Raw genomic sequence first — 14,506 nt, 5'->3', positions numbered from 1 at the left:
AAATTGAGCTGCTATAAACATTGACGTGGCTGCATTACTGTGGTATGCTGATTTTAAGTCTTTTGGGTAGAAACAGAGCTAGGTGAAATGGTGGTTCCATTTCAAGTTTTCTAAGGAATCTCCATACTGCTTTCCATAGTGGTTGTACCAATTTGCAGGCCCACCAGCAATGTATGAGTGTGCCTTTTCCCTGATATCCTCACCAACATTTACTGTTGCCTGTATTCTTGATGATTGACATTTGCTTCATTTTGTAATAAGGTTTCAGGAGTGAGATGAAATCTTAGAGTAGTTTTGATTTGCATTTCTCTAATTGCTAGAGATGTTGAACACTTTTTCATATATTTGTTGATCAATTGTATTTCTTCTTCTGTGAGGTGTCTGTTCAGTTCCTTAGCCCATTTATTGATTGGGTTATTTGGGGTTTTTTGGTGTTAAGTTTTTTCAGTTCTTTATATATCCTAGAGATTAATGCTTTATCAGAGGTGCATGTGGTAAAGATTTTCTCCCAATTTGTAGGCTCTCTCCTCACATTATTGATTGTTTCCTTTGCTGAAAAGCAGCTTTTCTATTGGAATCCATCCCATTTATTGATTCTTGATTTTACTTCTTGTACTTTAGAAGTCTTGTTAAGGAAATCAGATCCTAGGCTGACGTGATGAAGATTTGGGCCTACTTTTTCTTCTATTAGGTGCAGGGTCTCTGTTCTAGTGCCTAAATCTTTGAATCTACTTTGAGTTGATTTTTGAGCAAGGTGAAAGATAGAGGTTTAATTTCATTTTGTTACATATGGATTTCCAGTTTTGCCAGCACCATTTGTTGAACAGGCTATCTTTTCTCCAGGGAATGTTTTTGGCACCTTTGTCTAGTATATCATAACCATATTTATGTGGGTTTGTCTCTGTGTCCTCTATTCCGTACCATTGGTCTACAAGAATATTTTGGAGCCAATCCCATGCCATTTTTGTTACTATGACTGTAGTGTAGTTTAAGGTCTGGTATTGTGATGCCTCCTTCTTCACTTTTCTTGCTGAGGATTGCTTTAGCTATTCTGGGTCTCTTATTTTTTCAAATAAATTTCATGATTGCCTTTTTATTTCTATTAAGAATGTCATTAGTATTTTAATAGGAATTGCATTAAATCTGTATAACACTTTTGGCAGTGTGGCCATTTTGACAATATTAATTCTGCCTATCCAGGAGCATGGGAGATCTTTCCATTTTCTGGGGTTTTCTTCAATTTCTTCCTTTGGTTTTCTGTAGTTTTTTATTGTAGAAGTCTTTCACCTCTTTTGTTAGATTGATTCCCAGGTATTTTATTTTTTTAAGGCTATTGTGAATGGGGTAGTTTTCCTAATTTCTCTTTCAGTGGATTCATTGCTGATGTATAGGAATGCATTTGATTTTGGGGTGTTGATTTTATATCCTGCTACTTTGCTGAATTCATTTATTAGTTTTAGAAGTTTTCTGGTGGAATTTTTCAGGTCTTCTCCATATAAAATCATGTCATCAGCAAATAGTGATAGTTTGAGTTCTTCTTTACCTATTTGTATCCCTTTAATTTCTTTCTTCTATCTAATTGCTCTGGCTAGAGTTTCAAGGATGATGTTGACTAGAAGTGGTGAAAGAGGACATCATTGTCTTGTTCCAGTTTTCAGAGGGAATGCTTTCAATTGTTCTCCATTTAGAATGATACTGGCCTTGGATTAAGTATATATAGCTTGGAGTCTTTTCTTACAAGTGAAATTCATTTCTCTGTGTTTAGGAGACATAGTATAAGTTGCACAGATTCAGGAAAGTTGTGATCTGATCTAGATTCTGCCACTTCCTGTGACCAGGGACAAGTTCCTTCTGTCTCTGAGTCACAGCTCTCTTACCTGCACAGTGAATAGTCTTCACTAGACTAGAAGTTTCTCAAGATACTGACTAGGCTTTACAATCCCCTGTAGCACTTGTTTTCATGCAGATTCCCAGGACCCACTGCCAAAGAGTTATTGAATAGATTTAGTAGATCTCTGACAAGTATACCAGATGAAGTGGAGGCAGCAGCCCCTTTAAGAACCAGACTGAGCTGGTCATGATGGTACATGCCTGTAATCCCAGTGGCTCAGGAGGCTGAGGCAGGAAGATCTCAAGTTGGAGACCAGACTCAGCAACTTAGCAAGGTCTGAAGCAACTTAGCAAGTCTGTCTCAAAATAAAAAATAAAAAGGGTCTGAGGTGTGGCTCAGTGAGTTCAATCCTTGGTACCAAAAAAAATAATAATAAAGAACCAGAATAAGGGTCTCCAAGTCTACTCCAGCTCACATACTATACTCATGCTGTCATGGAGGGCAGAGACCTGTTCCCTGCTATATTCTTTGTGCCCAGCACCATTCCTGGCACATAGTAGGTGTTCAAAAAAATATTTGTGGGCCGGGATGTAGCTCAATGGTAGAGCCCTTGCTTAGCATTTATGAGGCCCTGGGTTTACTCCCTAGCACCAAAAAAATTAAAAACTAAAAATAACTTTGTATTTGAATAAAGGGTATATGGAAACTCGGCACTACCTTTGCAAATTTTCTATAAATCTAAAATTACCCTTCTCCCCCCAAAAAAGTTTATTTAAAAGAATGCTATTGGAAAGGAGGAGGGAAAGAGGTATGGAGAGAAAAAGGAAAGGAAGAAGGAAATACATCCACACCACATGGACTAGATCTTGTGTCACTTTCTGTTGCAAAGCGCCTTTTCCTCTGGATTTGCATGGCCCACTGCCATCCTGTCCTCTCTGAGTCCTCAGAGGAGACCAGTAGAGCCACTGTGTTGTGATGACTGCCCTTGAGGAACAGCACGGCTTGTGTGGCACCGTGAATGCCTACCGTCTACTCCCAGTGTCCTCATGTCACTGGGCCTCAGTTTCCCCGGCTGTAACAGAGCTCACCTAACAGAGCTCAGCGTCTTAGGGAATTGTAAGAATCAAGTGGCCTGATGGCCACGGTAGTGAGCACTGTGTGCCAGCTTCCACACTATGCACCCTGTGAGCTTCCTCTTCATCATAGTTCACAGCCACCTTGGGAGGCAGGGTAGTAACATCCCCATCTTATAAGGAAACTCAGGCTCCAGAGGCCCTACAGCCAGCAAGGGGAGGGTGTGAGGAGAGCCCATGCTTCTAACTCCACAGCCCTAAGTGTTCTGCTGCGCATTTTGATTATTTCCATCCCATCCCTCTCCCTCCACCCTCATATTCTCTTCATAGTCTGGCTGCACAGACAGACCCAGACCAAACTCTGGGAATTCCCAAAGGAAAACTGTTGAAGAACTGGCAGGTCACCTGGGGCTGGGAATCCCCCAACCCCTACTGCTACCACAGGGATCTGGATGGAGTCAAGTACCCAGGACAGGAAAAGGATCTGCCGTTCTGAGAACCAGAAAGACTAAGTCAGGCTCACCTTACCTCCTTCACCTGGCCCAGAAGGGCACTGGCAAGGCCAATACCCTTAGGACAACTCCTCTTTGGTGGAAGACACTCATGGTCAGTAGTTTGTGCTGTTTCCTAGCTGCATTGAAACGAGTAGGTTTAAAATATCTGGATTGTTGTTCTAAAGAGCTGGCTCCACCCATTCATTGGTACCAGGCGGGGCCCCTTCCCTGGGCTGAGTCCAGCCTTGATGTGGCCCGGGGGCCCAGAAGGCAAGCAGCTGGCTGGCTGGGCGTGCCCAGTTGCTGCCTGGTGGGGAGGCTTTTGGTGGCATTGCTAGGCAACCTGGGTAACTGGAGAGGCCACAGATTGGGCTTTGGGGCCACAGAGATTAACAGCCTCCCTCATCATACAGCAAACCATCATTATGCCCAATTCCAGGAGTCCAGCAATCTCTCTGTGGTCACAGCCTGAAACGATGCATTTTTAGCTACATAAATTCAGAAACTGGCTTTTCAATATTATGGGCTTGTGGTTGTGGTTGTTTGCCTTTTGCTCCATCTCTGAAGGCATATTTGGAATAAATAGGGAAAAGATTTAAAAACAAAAAAATGCTTCACAAACCCAGGCTTTCAACAGTTTTTCGGAGGCAAAGCACACATACCCTCCCCAGTGAGGGCAACTAAGGTAGGGCCACTCTGCTTCCTGAGGTCTCAACAGAGCTCATCATGGTTTAAAGGCTTCTTCCTTGGACCCCCCACAGCTCTGACTGTAGTTCAGGGTGGAGGGACCAGAGCCTTGATCACACACAGAATAGCTTCTTCGTGTCCTTCCCATAAGACCATCATAACACTTCACCCTTTCCAGTCTGGGGACCATTTTCCCCTAGTTTATTTTGGTGGCTCCTCCCATCTGCATTATCTATGAAGGCGAAATCATTGTTATTTCCACTTTACAGATGAACAACTAAGGCAAAAACAGGCACCCAGGATTACTTATCTCATAACAGTGCAGCAGGAGAACAAATCCACTCATCCAGGAGAGGCCAGATCCTAGGCCTCTCCACTATATGGTCTGCCTTCTCACAGAACTGTTTCATATATTACAGAGATTTATGTACCCCATTATAATGTTAATAATAGTAATAATAACACACATTGCTGTAGGAGACATAGGGAAATCCCTCCTGCATCTTATACTGTCCTCAACCCATCATCATCCTTATTGATTGAGCTTTAGAAGCTTCCTCATGTACACTAAGAAATACAGTCTGGAAGAATCCCCCCAAATGGACACACTAAGTGAGCCAAAAGACCTAGCACACCAGCACACAGGGCTGATGGGATCCTGACCCTGAGACATTTCCTCCCTAATTCAAGCAATTGGCTGTTTGAGAGCATCATGATACTACCTCAATCTCTCAAGTAATGAGATTAAAAATCATTGCTTTTATTAGAAATTTGTAGGTGTTTTCTCCAAAAAAGACTTTTGCTACCTCAATGAAATATTTCTTAAACATTTCAGTGATCCATTAATAGTGACCAATCATCCAGTTTGCACAGGACTGTGAGTTTCTTGGGATGATAAAATCAGGTCAGACCTGGGCAAACCAAGGGTGTTTGATCACCCTGTCCCAGATCAACCACCTCAGAATCATCCAAGGAGGCTAGGCAAAGATACTTGGTTTTATACCTCAGGCTATTGTTCTTAACCCTGGCCTCATATCAGAATCCTCCAATGAGCCTATTTATCTGGACTCACTCCAGATCAATGGAATCAGAGTCTTTTTGGCTGGGACCTGTGCATTGGGATTTTTTTATTGGCACTGGGGGTTGATCCCAGGGGCTCTCTACCACTGAGCTACATCCCCAGATTTTTTTTATTATTTTGAGATAGGATCTTGCTAAGTAGCTGACCTTGAACTTGTGATCCTCTTGCCTCAGCTTCTGGATTTACTGGGATTATAAGCGTGTACCACTAAACCTGGTTCTGGGAATTTTTTTTTAATGAGCATCAAAGAATAAAATCCTGCCCTTGGGATTAAGATTCAGAGATTCTGGGCTTGGGTCATGCTGGGAATCTGTAGGCATTTTTAACAGGTTTCCCAGGGAGTCTTTTGCACACCATGTTTTGATAACCACTGAATGCTTCTGTGGACATTCATTGGACACACTTTCTCTGAATGCCTTATATGAGATGGGCTCTGGAAACACATAGGGAAAAAACAAAACAAAACAACAACAACAACAAAAAAACTTTTCATTTCTCCAGGCTCCCAAATTCAGTAGGGAATAAAGACCTATAAACTGTTCCAACACAATGTGCTATGATTTAGACTAAAAAAATGGGTCAGCCCCATCTGAGTGGTTATAGTACTCAGTTTCCATAAGCCTAGCATGCAGACTAAAAATGGAGCCTATTATTTGCCATTCCTCCCTCTGAAAGATCAGGTTTGTTTCCACTTTCTTTCAATCTAGGCCAACCCTGTGACTGGTTTTGGCCAATACTACATGGCAGAAAGAGTGTGTCCAGGGCCACGCCTTAAGAGATGTGGCTCCTCTTGGAAAGCTCCCTCCTTGAAGCCTGACACCATGTAAGGTTGGCTACCCTGAAGCCACCGTGCTATGAGGAAGCCCAAGCTACCCATGCGGAAAACAGCAAAAGACAAAATAACATGGTAATTGTTTTCAATCACTAAATCTTGGAGTGGTTTATTATACAGCAATGGCTACCAACGTCCCTCATCTGAGCCAGAGACAGAATGACATTTCATACCATTCTGCCTTTCATTAACCTTGACCATCTTTGGATCCCTCCAGGGATCAGACTACAGATATCTTACCTGAAATAGCCTCCCAAATCAGTCTCCACCTCCATTTCCACTCCTACTTACCCTCCTCCCCCCCAAAAAACCCCCATAAATCAGAGTATATTAATTCTCCTTTAAAACCTTCAAAAAGGGCTGTGCCCCCAAGGTGCTCACCTATAATCCCATCTGCTTGGAAGACTGAGACAGGAGGGTTGCAAGTTCAAGGCCAGCTGGTCTTCAAATAAAATAAAAAGGGCTGGAGGTGTAGCTCAGTGGTAGACCACTTGCCTAGCACATACAAGACCCTGGGTTCTATTCCTAGAACTGCCAAAAATAAAAAAAAAATTTAAAAAGCCTTCCATGGTTACCCATTGTCTTCAGGATAAATACTGATAAGGTCCCAATTTGACCTCAGCTCCTACCTTTATTGAGTTCAGCTTCTACAGCTCTCTCCCAACAACTCTGAGTTGCAGCCACAGGGATTCTTTCTGTTCCTAGAACACATCAAACTCTTGCCTCAGGGTCTTTGCACTTGCCATTCATTTGGTGTAGCTTTTTCTACTCCCTCCTTCTCGCTCTAACACACACACACACACACACACACACACACACACCCTTCTTCATAACAAGTAGTGCCTCCCTAGGAAGTCTCCCCCAGACACGCCTTCCCCCACCTCCACATCCTCCAGCACATTCTCCTGCTTATTTGTACCCAGCATTTATCATATCTAAAAATATCTGGTATATTTATTGTCTGATTCTTTACTGGCTCCAGAAAAGACAGAAATGTTTGTTTTTCTATTCCATCCGTACCCCACCTAGCACAGAATGGGGCTAAGAGTTTGCTGAATTATCCATCAAATGAAAAAAAAGGAAGAAAAGAGGAAATATGGAGTATGGGGGGCTGGGGCTGGGGCTCAGTAGTAGAGCACTTGCCTAGCATGTGTGAGGCACTGGGTTTGAACCTCAGCACCACATAAATAAATAAAATAAAGGTACTGTGTACATCTACAGCTTAAAAATGTATTTAAAATTAAAAGAAAAGAAAGAAATATGGAGTATGGAAAGAACACTGACATTGTAGGAGCCAGAAAAACCTGGTTCCTGCTGTAACTCTGCCCCTGCCTTCCTGTGAGCAAGCCACTTGACTTCACCTCATCTGGAACCTTATCCCCACTAAGTACACATGGCCAGTGCTGTCTACATGTGCTGCGCTTTGGAAGTTTTTTACATATTTTTGTTTATGAGTCCCCATAAGTATTTTGAAAATGTTATGTCCCTTCTTTAAACTGGGTAGCTAACCCAGGGCCTCATGCATGGTAAACAAGAGCTCTACCTCTGAGCAACACCACCAGCCCCGTCACACATTTTTAAGTTAATAACTAAAATTATTTTTTGCAAGCTAAAATAGGTTCCAAGACCAAGTTCTCTGGCATAGTCTTTGCTAGAGACATGCTTTAAATATATCTTCACCCAAACCTTGGAGCTACAGATTTAGCTTGTTCAGTTTACAGGAAATATCTACCATATAATCCCGCTGGCAAAGCCACTCCTCACTGTCAAACCAACCAGCCAAATTAGATGGATTTTTTCTATCTGTAAGAAAATACACAGCATTTTTAAAAAAGTTTTATAAATGTGTTCATTTGCATTCCCATGACAACAGGCTTATCGCAACTCTAATTGTACAATACATAAAGAGCTAAATAACTTAAGGTTAATAGAAAGACATCACGGTTAAGAGCCCCAATTATAGAGGAGTTCAAAGTGCCTGAGTTCAAATCCTGATTTTATCACTTAATAGCTCTATGACTTCAAGCAATTCACCAAACCTCTCCATGCCTCAGGAAATTCATCTGTTTAAAAAAAAAAAAAAAGATCAAAGTATCTATAGACTTGGTTCCTTTTCTGTAAAATTCTTCAAACAGTGTCTAGCACATAAATAGCATCAAACAAGTATTTTAAAATAAAATAAATACTATGAGCTGGGCCTGGTGGCACAGCATGTAATCTCAATGACTCAGGAGGCTGGGGCAGGAGGATCACAATTCCAAGGGCAGTTTTGGCAACTTAGTAAAACCCCATCTCCAAATAAAATAACAAGGGCTGGGAATGTAGCTCAATGATAGAGCACCCCTGGGTTCAATCACCAGTACTGCAAATTGAATTAAACTAAACTGAATAAATAAATACTATGAGTCTGTAGTGAGGAGTGACCCTTTCTATTTTATTTTACTCTTTTGCTTGCTCTCTCTCAGGAACAGAGCTTCTCCAATTGTCCTTTTGAACAATATGTCACAGAAAGATTGAAGATGGATAGAGGTGTGCCTTTTTTTGAAAAGCCAAAGAAGAGAAACAATGAGAGCAAAATTGAAAGGAGAACTTAAAAGAATCCAGAGAAGAAGAAAGCATTTAAGAAGCAGTACCTGTGGAGGTTGAGGATCTGGAAACTGGCTCCTTCAAAGCCATCAGTTGCAGGATGACTGGCATATTCCACACACCCTCCCCAGGCACATGCAGAGCTAGGTGGAATTCCTGGCCACCCATCTACAACTCTGTCTCTTACATAAGAAAGCACATGGGACTGCAAGTTAGCAAGAAGAACATCTTTGAATCTGCTCCAAGTTATACAAATGTAAATTATTCATAAATTTCAGTGCTTTTATCAGAAGGAACAGTTAGCAGTGATCCAGTGTACAACTAAGGACAAAATGTTAATTGACCAGGACATGGGACAACTCAAGAGGCTGTTCATGAGCAAACCATCACAAGGTCCTAAAAGAAAATCTTATTTCCTCATTAAGGAGAGGACCCCACTAGCCTGAAAACCTCTGTCAACACCTAGACCCTGTGCATTGGTCACACTTTTGAAATGCAAATCAGGGCCTTTGGTATAAAGTCCAAGTTCATTAACAAGGTTCACAAAGACTTCCTGACCTGAGACCTATTTTTCCACTTTCATTTCTTGCCATTCCCTGCAATACACCCTATAATCCAGCCTACTGAACCCTGAGCAGTTCCAGCTCCCACTTTCCACTAAGCCTCTTCATAAGCTTCTCCCTCTATTAGAACATCTTCCCTTCCCAGTTTGTTCTCCTGGGGAAGTCTGAGTACCCCTCTGACCTTTACACCTCCTCTGCAAAGCCTTAGTGGGCATCTATCTCATACCTGGTGCTGTGCTAGGCCCGGTAGAAACTATGTAAAAGAAAGCAGGCATGGTAGAATTAAATGCCCCTCTTAGGCCCCTCAGCAGCCTCTGCTCATGTCTAAAGTATATTCTTTGTATTATAACTGTCACGAGATGTGAACATCCCCAAACAGAACTTTTGTCTTACTTATCTTTGAATCTCTATTATCCCAATCAATGGAATCCATCAATAAATATCTGTCAGCTTCATTTATTCACAAAAGATTCGCCCAACAGTTTTACCCTAGAGACATACAAGGTGCTGGTAACATAACTGTGAATTAACAGACATGAACTCACCCTCTTGGAACCTTGCAGTCTCGTGGAATGAACAGGGCACTTGATTGAATGAATGAGTGGATAAATTAATGAATCAGAGAATGTGCTCCTCCCCACCTGGCTGAGGCAGCCCAAAGCTGAAGATGCACAGGAAGTGAAAAGACTAGTGTCTTAAGTAGTTGAGGGATCATGATGGCCTCACTTTCAGCCTTTCTAGTACCAAGAAACTTAAGACAGGAAAGAGTCAGGCAAAGAGCATGGAATTTAGAGTCTGATCTACAAGACTGAATTCTAGATCCATTACTTACTAGCCATGTGACTTTAGGTAAATAAATTCCTTAACCAGTGTTACTCCATTTCTTCATCTGAAAAACTGGGATAACATCATGACAGGTTTATGATTTTGTGAGATAATGTATTTCAAAGCCTTTGCCCTGCAGCCAGGCAGAGTTGGTTTTAAAGATTTAACGTGCAAGTTCAGACACACAGGAAGGTCTGGACCCAGCCCTGGTTCAGTGTTTTTACCTCCAACCAGCTGCCAGTGCTTTCCCTCTTCGGTGCCATTTCCATACCTTCTGGCCTCCCTCTTCCTCCACCAGCTCCCTGCATTGCCCAGTTCTGTGTTTACAAGTCCACCTAGGTGCTTTCAAGGCCAGGGGTTGTCGCAGGTATCTTACAAGCCTAAGACAAGGGAGGTGCCAATGAGGGGTGTGGCAGGAAGGGGTTCAAAGAAGAAGGAAAGAGCAGATGTTTATCCAGGCTCCATGATATGCCCAGCCTTAGTACTTGGCATGTTTTGTTTCTTGTCACCTTTGTAAAAATACCATTTTACAGACAAGGAAACTGAGGTCCAGGAAGTAAGTGGGAGTTGTGGGATATGGCAAGTCTCCCTGTGACTCCAAAATAATTTTCTACCCTGCCACACTGCCTACCAGCTTGTAGATGATCTTTAAATGTTTATGGATAAATTTCAGTTTTCTTAATCCCAGGAGAAGCAGAAATAGTGTTTCCCGGTCCCTAGAGAATCCAAGTACACACTCACAGAGGAGGAAGAAACAAATGAATAATAATAAATGAATGAGGTAGTGAAATCCCTCAGATGCTCAGACCAGGAAGGAGGAAACAAATAAGCCCGGGAGCTGCCCTGCTGGAAGCAGCACAGCAGACCCTGTGGTCGCCAGTGCCCAGGCGGGAGCAGAGGTCTGCCGAGTGGGAAGGCTGGGAATCTGCTCAGTTGAAGGTAGAAAAAAAATGGAGTTATAACTGAGGATGGTGCTCAGCAGTAGACCCTTCACCTAGCATGCTTGAGGCCCTAGATTCATCCCCAGCACTCCTCCCCAAAATTGGGGGTTCAGGGATGCTGGGAAGAACTGATGGAAGGAGAGAAAGCCAGCGATTGAATAGGACAAGGAAGGGGCATTACATTACCTGGTCATCTCCCCCATCCTCATGTCCCTGGAGGAAACAGTCCCCTGACTCCTGGCCCAACTGCTGCCAACTTTTAAAACGAAAGTTGCAGGACCCCAAGCGGCCACTCCAGGCTGCTCCGGAAGCGGGGTTAGGAGGGAGCACCCAGCCAGACTTGGACTATAGAGTCCAGGGGCTTCCTGCGCCGCCTCTAGTGGACACCCGGACTCCCTCACCGCCCCAGCCAGGACCTTACCTCGGGTGGCCGAGGTAGGGGCGTCTCTGGCAGCACAGTCCGGTCACCGAGTTTGAGACGACCCGGGCCACCGGGGCTGCCAGCAGCCCCAAGCTCCCGCACTGCCAGGCTCTCCCAGTTCCCTCCCCTCTACCGTCCAGACAGGTTCCCCAGGACCCAGCCCAGGGGGAGGGAGTCTGAGGAAATCCCCTCCCGGGCCTGGGCCGGGCCTCAGGCTGGCTTTGGATGAATGAATCCTCCCCCTCCGCCTGCTTAGATCTGTGTCAGGGAACCTGTGACGCCTCCCTGTGTCTTCTCCAGGGCGCTGCACCCTCTCCACGCCTCCTCCAAGTCCCACAGTCCAGTTGTGTGTCTTGGCCCCTTGCCTTGCACTCTCAACCCTCGGGGGAGGGCCTCATGGGTGGTCTCTGTCACTCTGCACTGAGTTGTTCTCTGGTGTGAAGCCTGGCCTGGTACTGGGCACTGGACTGGGGTGACTTGATCACACACACACATACACACACAGAGACACACACACAGAGTCAAAGCTTAGTCACAAACCCCCTGAGCTCTGTCCACCAAAGGTTGTGCCTTGTTGTGCCTTGGTCCCTGGCACACGGACCCAATTTCTGGTTATTCATTCAATGCATTTTGAGACTGGTTTGCCTTGTGCCAGGCCCTGAGAATGAAGAGGTGGATTAATGTGTTTGCTGCCCTCCTACTCTACTGGGAAGGCAAAGAATGAGGCACAGCAGGGACCAAGGAGGACTCCCCTGTGGAGGAGGGTTCTGGAAAAGTTCTTAGAGTAGATAACATACAAAATAGACTATTAAAAGTTCAGAGTGTGAGTGAGGAGTGTCAGATCCAGAAGGACCTGGTATTCCTTGCTAAAGAGCTCAGACTTTATCATCTAGGTATTAGAGAATCATAGAGAGGTTTTAAACACAGGAAACAAATTCTCAGGTTGCATTTTTTGTGTGTGGTGATGGCTTTGTGGATGCCAAGCAAGTGCTCTACCCTGAGCTACACCCCCTCCTCGGATTGCATTTTTAAATGCCACATAAAGAAGGGTTTGAGGGACACAGAGTGAAGTAAGAATACCAATCGGATTGTTACAAAAGTTAAAGCAATGATAATGGATGATGTGGGCCTAATCCAGTGCGGAGTGAAAAGAAGGGATGGATTCAAAGGATGCTTAGGGAGTAGCACTGATGGATTTGAAGAATAAGGAATTCAGCAGCATGCCATGATGCACACCTGTAATCAAAGCGACTCTGGAGGCTGAAGCAGGAGGATTCCAAGTTCAAGACCAGACTAAGCAACTTGAGACCCTGTCTCAAAATTAAAAAAAAAAAAATGTAAAGGACTGGGAATGTAGCTCCATGGTAGAATACTCCTGTCTTCAATCCCTAGTACACCCTCCCCCACAAAATAAAATAAAATAAGTAAGAAGTCTGGGATGAATACCAGGTTTTCAACTTAAATAATTGACTAGGTTATAGTTAACCAAAGTGGGAATGTCAAGAGGAAAAGCAGTTTGGGAATTTGAGAAAAAATAAATTGTGTTCTGAACTTGTTGAGTCAGGGACACCTATGGGGATGTTCAGGAAGCAGTTTCTCCAGGGAGACATACGAATTATGTATCACTCAGGGACCCAACAAGAAGAAGAAAGTCTATTCCAATAAACGGAAAAAAAAAAAAAAGTTAATGGAGTAACTATTTACAGAGATCTGGGAAGGGTAAAGGAAGCCACAAAGAGATGTTGAATATCCAGGAACTAGCAACAGTGGGAAGCCCTTACCACCCCTGGGTCTAAAGGGACAAGAAAAAGAAACAGTGTAGACAGAACCCATTGGGAGCTGGCATTGTGGACAAGGGTCCTGACATGGCTTCCACTGAAGAGGGAAGTGACCACTGGTGGATCAGAGGGGAACAAGAAGAAATACTCAGCCACTCTCTCCTACAACTTTCCTATTCCCAGACTCAGATGGCACCAAAGTAGATGAGAACTGCGGGGACAGTAATGGGCTGCAGGGGGAGCCCAGGATATGACCTGGGGCACTAGAGATGGACAGCTGAGGCTTTTGGCAGGGAGCTTATATCTACACATGAAGAAGTTGCACTCTACTTCCATTTCTAGCTAAAGTAGGCGGCAAGAAGCCAGGCACAGTGGCACATGCCTATTATCTCAGCTACTCAGGAGGCTGAGACAGGAGGAGGCAAGTTTGATGCAAGCCTTAGCAATTTAGCAAAACCTTGTCTCAAAATAAAATTAAAAAGGCTGGAAATGTAGTTCAGTGGTTCAGAACGCCTAGGTTCAACCCCTAGTACTCTAAAAATAAAATAAAATAAAATTTAAAGTAAGCGACAAGATTACCTACTAGGGATCGGAGGAAGAGAGGCTGGGTGGAAGCTTGAAGGCATTTGCCAACTTTGAAAAAACAGCTGAGAGGGGAAAGAAAAGGAACCTGTGCAAGATACCGGACCACAAAGAGATGCTGAGAACCTAATCGGAGTGGCACAATTAAGAATGAAAGACTCAGGGACACTCAAGGAGTGAGGATATCCTGTCCTGAGTAATGTGTTAGTAAGGTCAGTACAATGTGGGTAAGACCCAAAGTGAAAATCACCAACTCATTCCACTTCCAGACTACAAGCTGTGCTGTTATGTAAGATGAAAAATGTCTATGGAAAGAAGGTATACAGAAAAAAAGAGAGAGAAAGGGACTGTTCAGAAGGGCTATCAGCAACCATCGATATGCAAAGAGCATCAGGAGGCAAACACTGGCAGGGCCTCGTTATAGAACTGTGCTGGGGAAGGTGGTTATGCCAATACCTACTCTCGTATCCAGATATCTCTGGCTCACAGACATACCACTCATTGCTATTCCAACTCTCCACCAACCTTTCTTGTTAGGATCATGCTCAATAAGCAACTTCCTAATTGTGATTTGGCTTCCTAAGTTGTATGATTTCAGACAGAAAATATGTCTTCCCACACCCAATGCACATCCTCTTTTGACAGCAAAGCCCACATCTTATTTATCTCTCTATACCCAGCAGTCAGAACAGGACTTGGCTTTATTATTATTATTATTATTATTATTATTATTATTATTATTATTCAAAAAAGTATTTGCAAAACAGATCTGGGAAAAGTTGGAAAATTTGTAAACTAATACATTTTCATTT

The 14,506-nt window shown here is 43.5% G+C and overlaps 1 protein-coding gene and 1 long non-coding RNA gene across 8 annotated transcripts in view; one reads left to right on the top strand and one right to left on the bottom strand.

Moving 5' to 3' along the window:
* The window catches only part of LOC125620430, a 64,945-nt gene extending 54,923 nt beyond the window's left edge, over positions 1–10,022 (top strand). For all 5 annotated transcript variants that reach the window (XR_007352092.1, XR_007352093.1, XR_007352095.1 and 2 more), the window contains one exon: positions 8,464–10,022. This is a non-coding gene — a long non-coding RNA (uncharacterized LOC125620430). The remainder of the gene's footprint in view (positions 1–8,463) is intronic.
* Rhbdl2 (rhomboid like 2) overlaps positions 1–11,567 on the bottom strand; it is a 50,701-nt gene extending 39,134 nt beyond the window's left edge. Inside the window, exon 1 of one of the 3 annotated variants that reach the window (XR_007352090.1) lies at positions 11,335–11,567. The gene's annotated coding sequence lies outside the window, so the exon portion shown is untranslated. The remainder of the gene's footprint in view (positions 1–11,334) is intronic. The other 2 variants (XM_048815725.1, XM_015485235.2) reach the window with 2 other exon arrangements.
* Between the last annotated feature and the right edge of the window lie 2,939 nt (positions 11,568–14,506).

Source organism: Marmota marmota, unplaced genomic scaffold, assembly GCF_001458135.2.
Source record: "Marmota marmota marmota unplaced genomic scaffold, marMar, whole genome shotgun sequence".
Lineage (NCBI taxonomy): Eukaryota > Metazoa > Chordata > Mammalia > Rodentia > Sciuridae > Marmota > Marmota marmota.
This window is presented reverse-complemented; position numbering and strand designations above follow the sequence as displayed.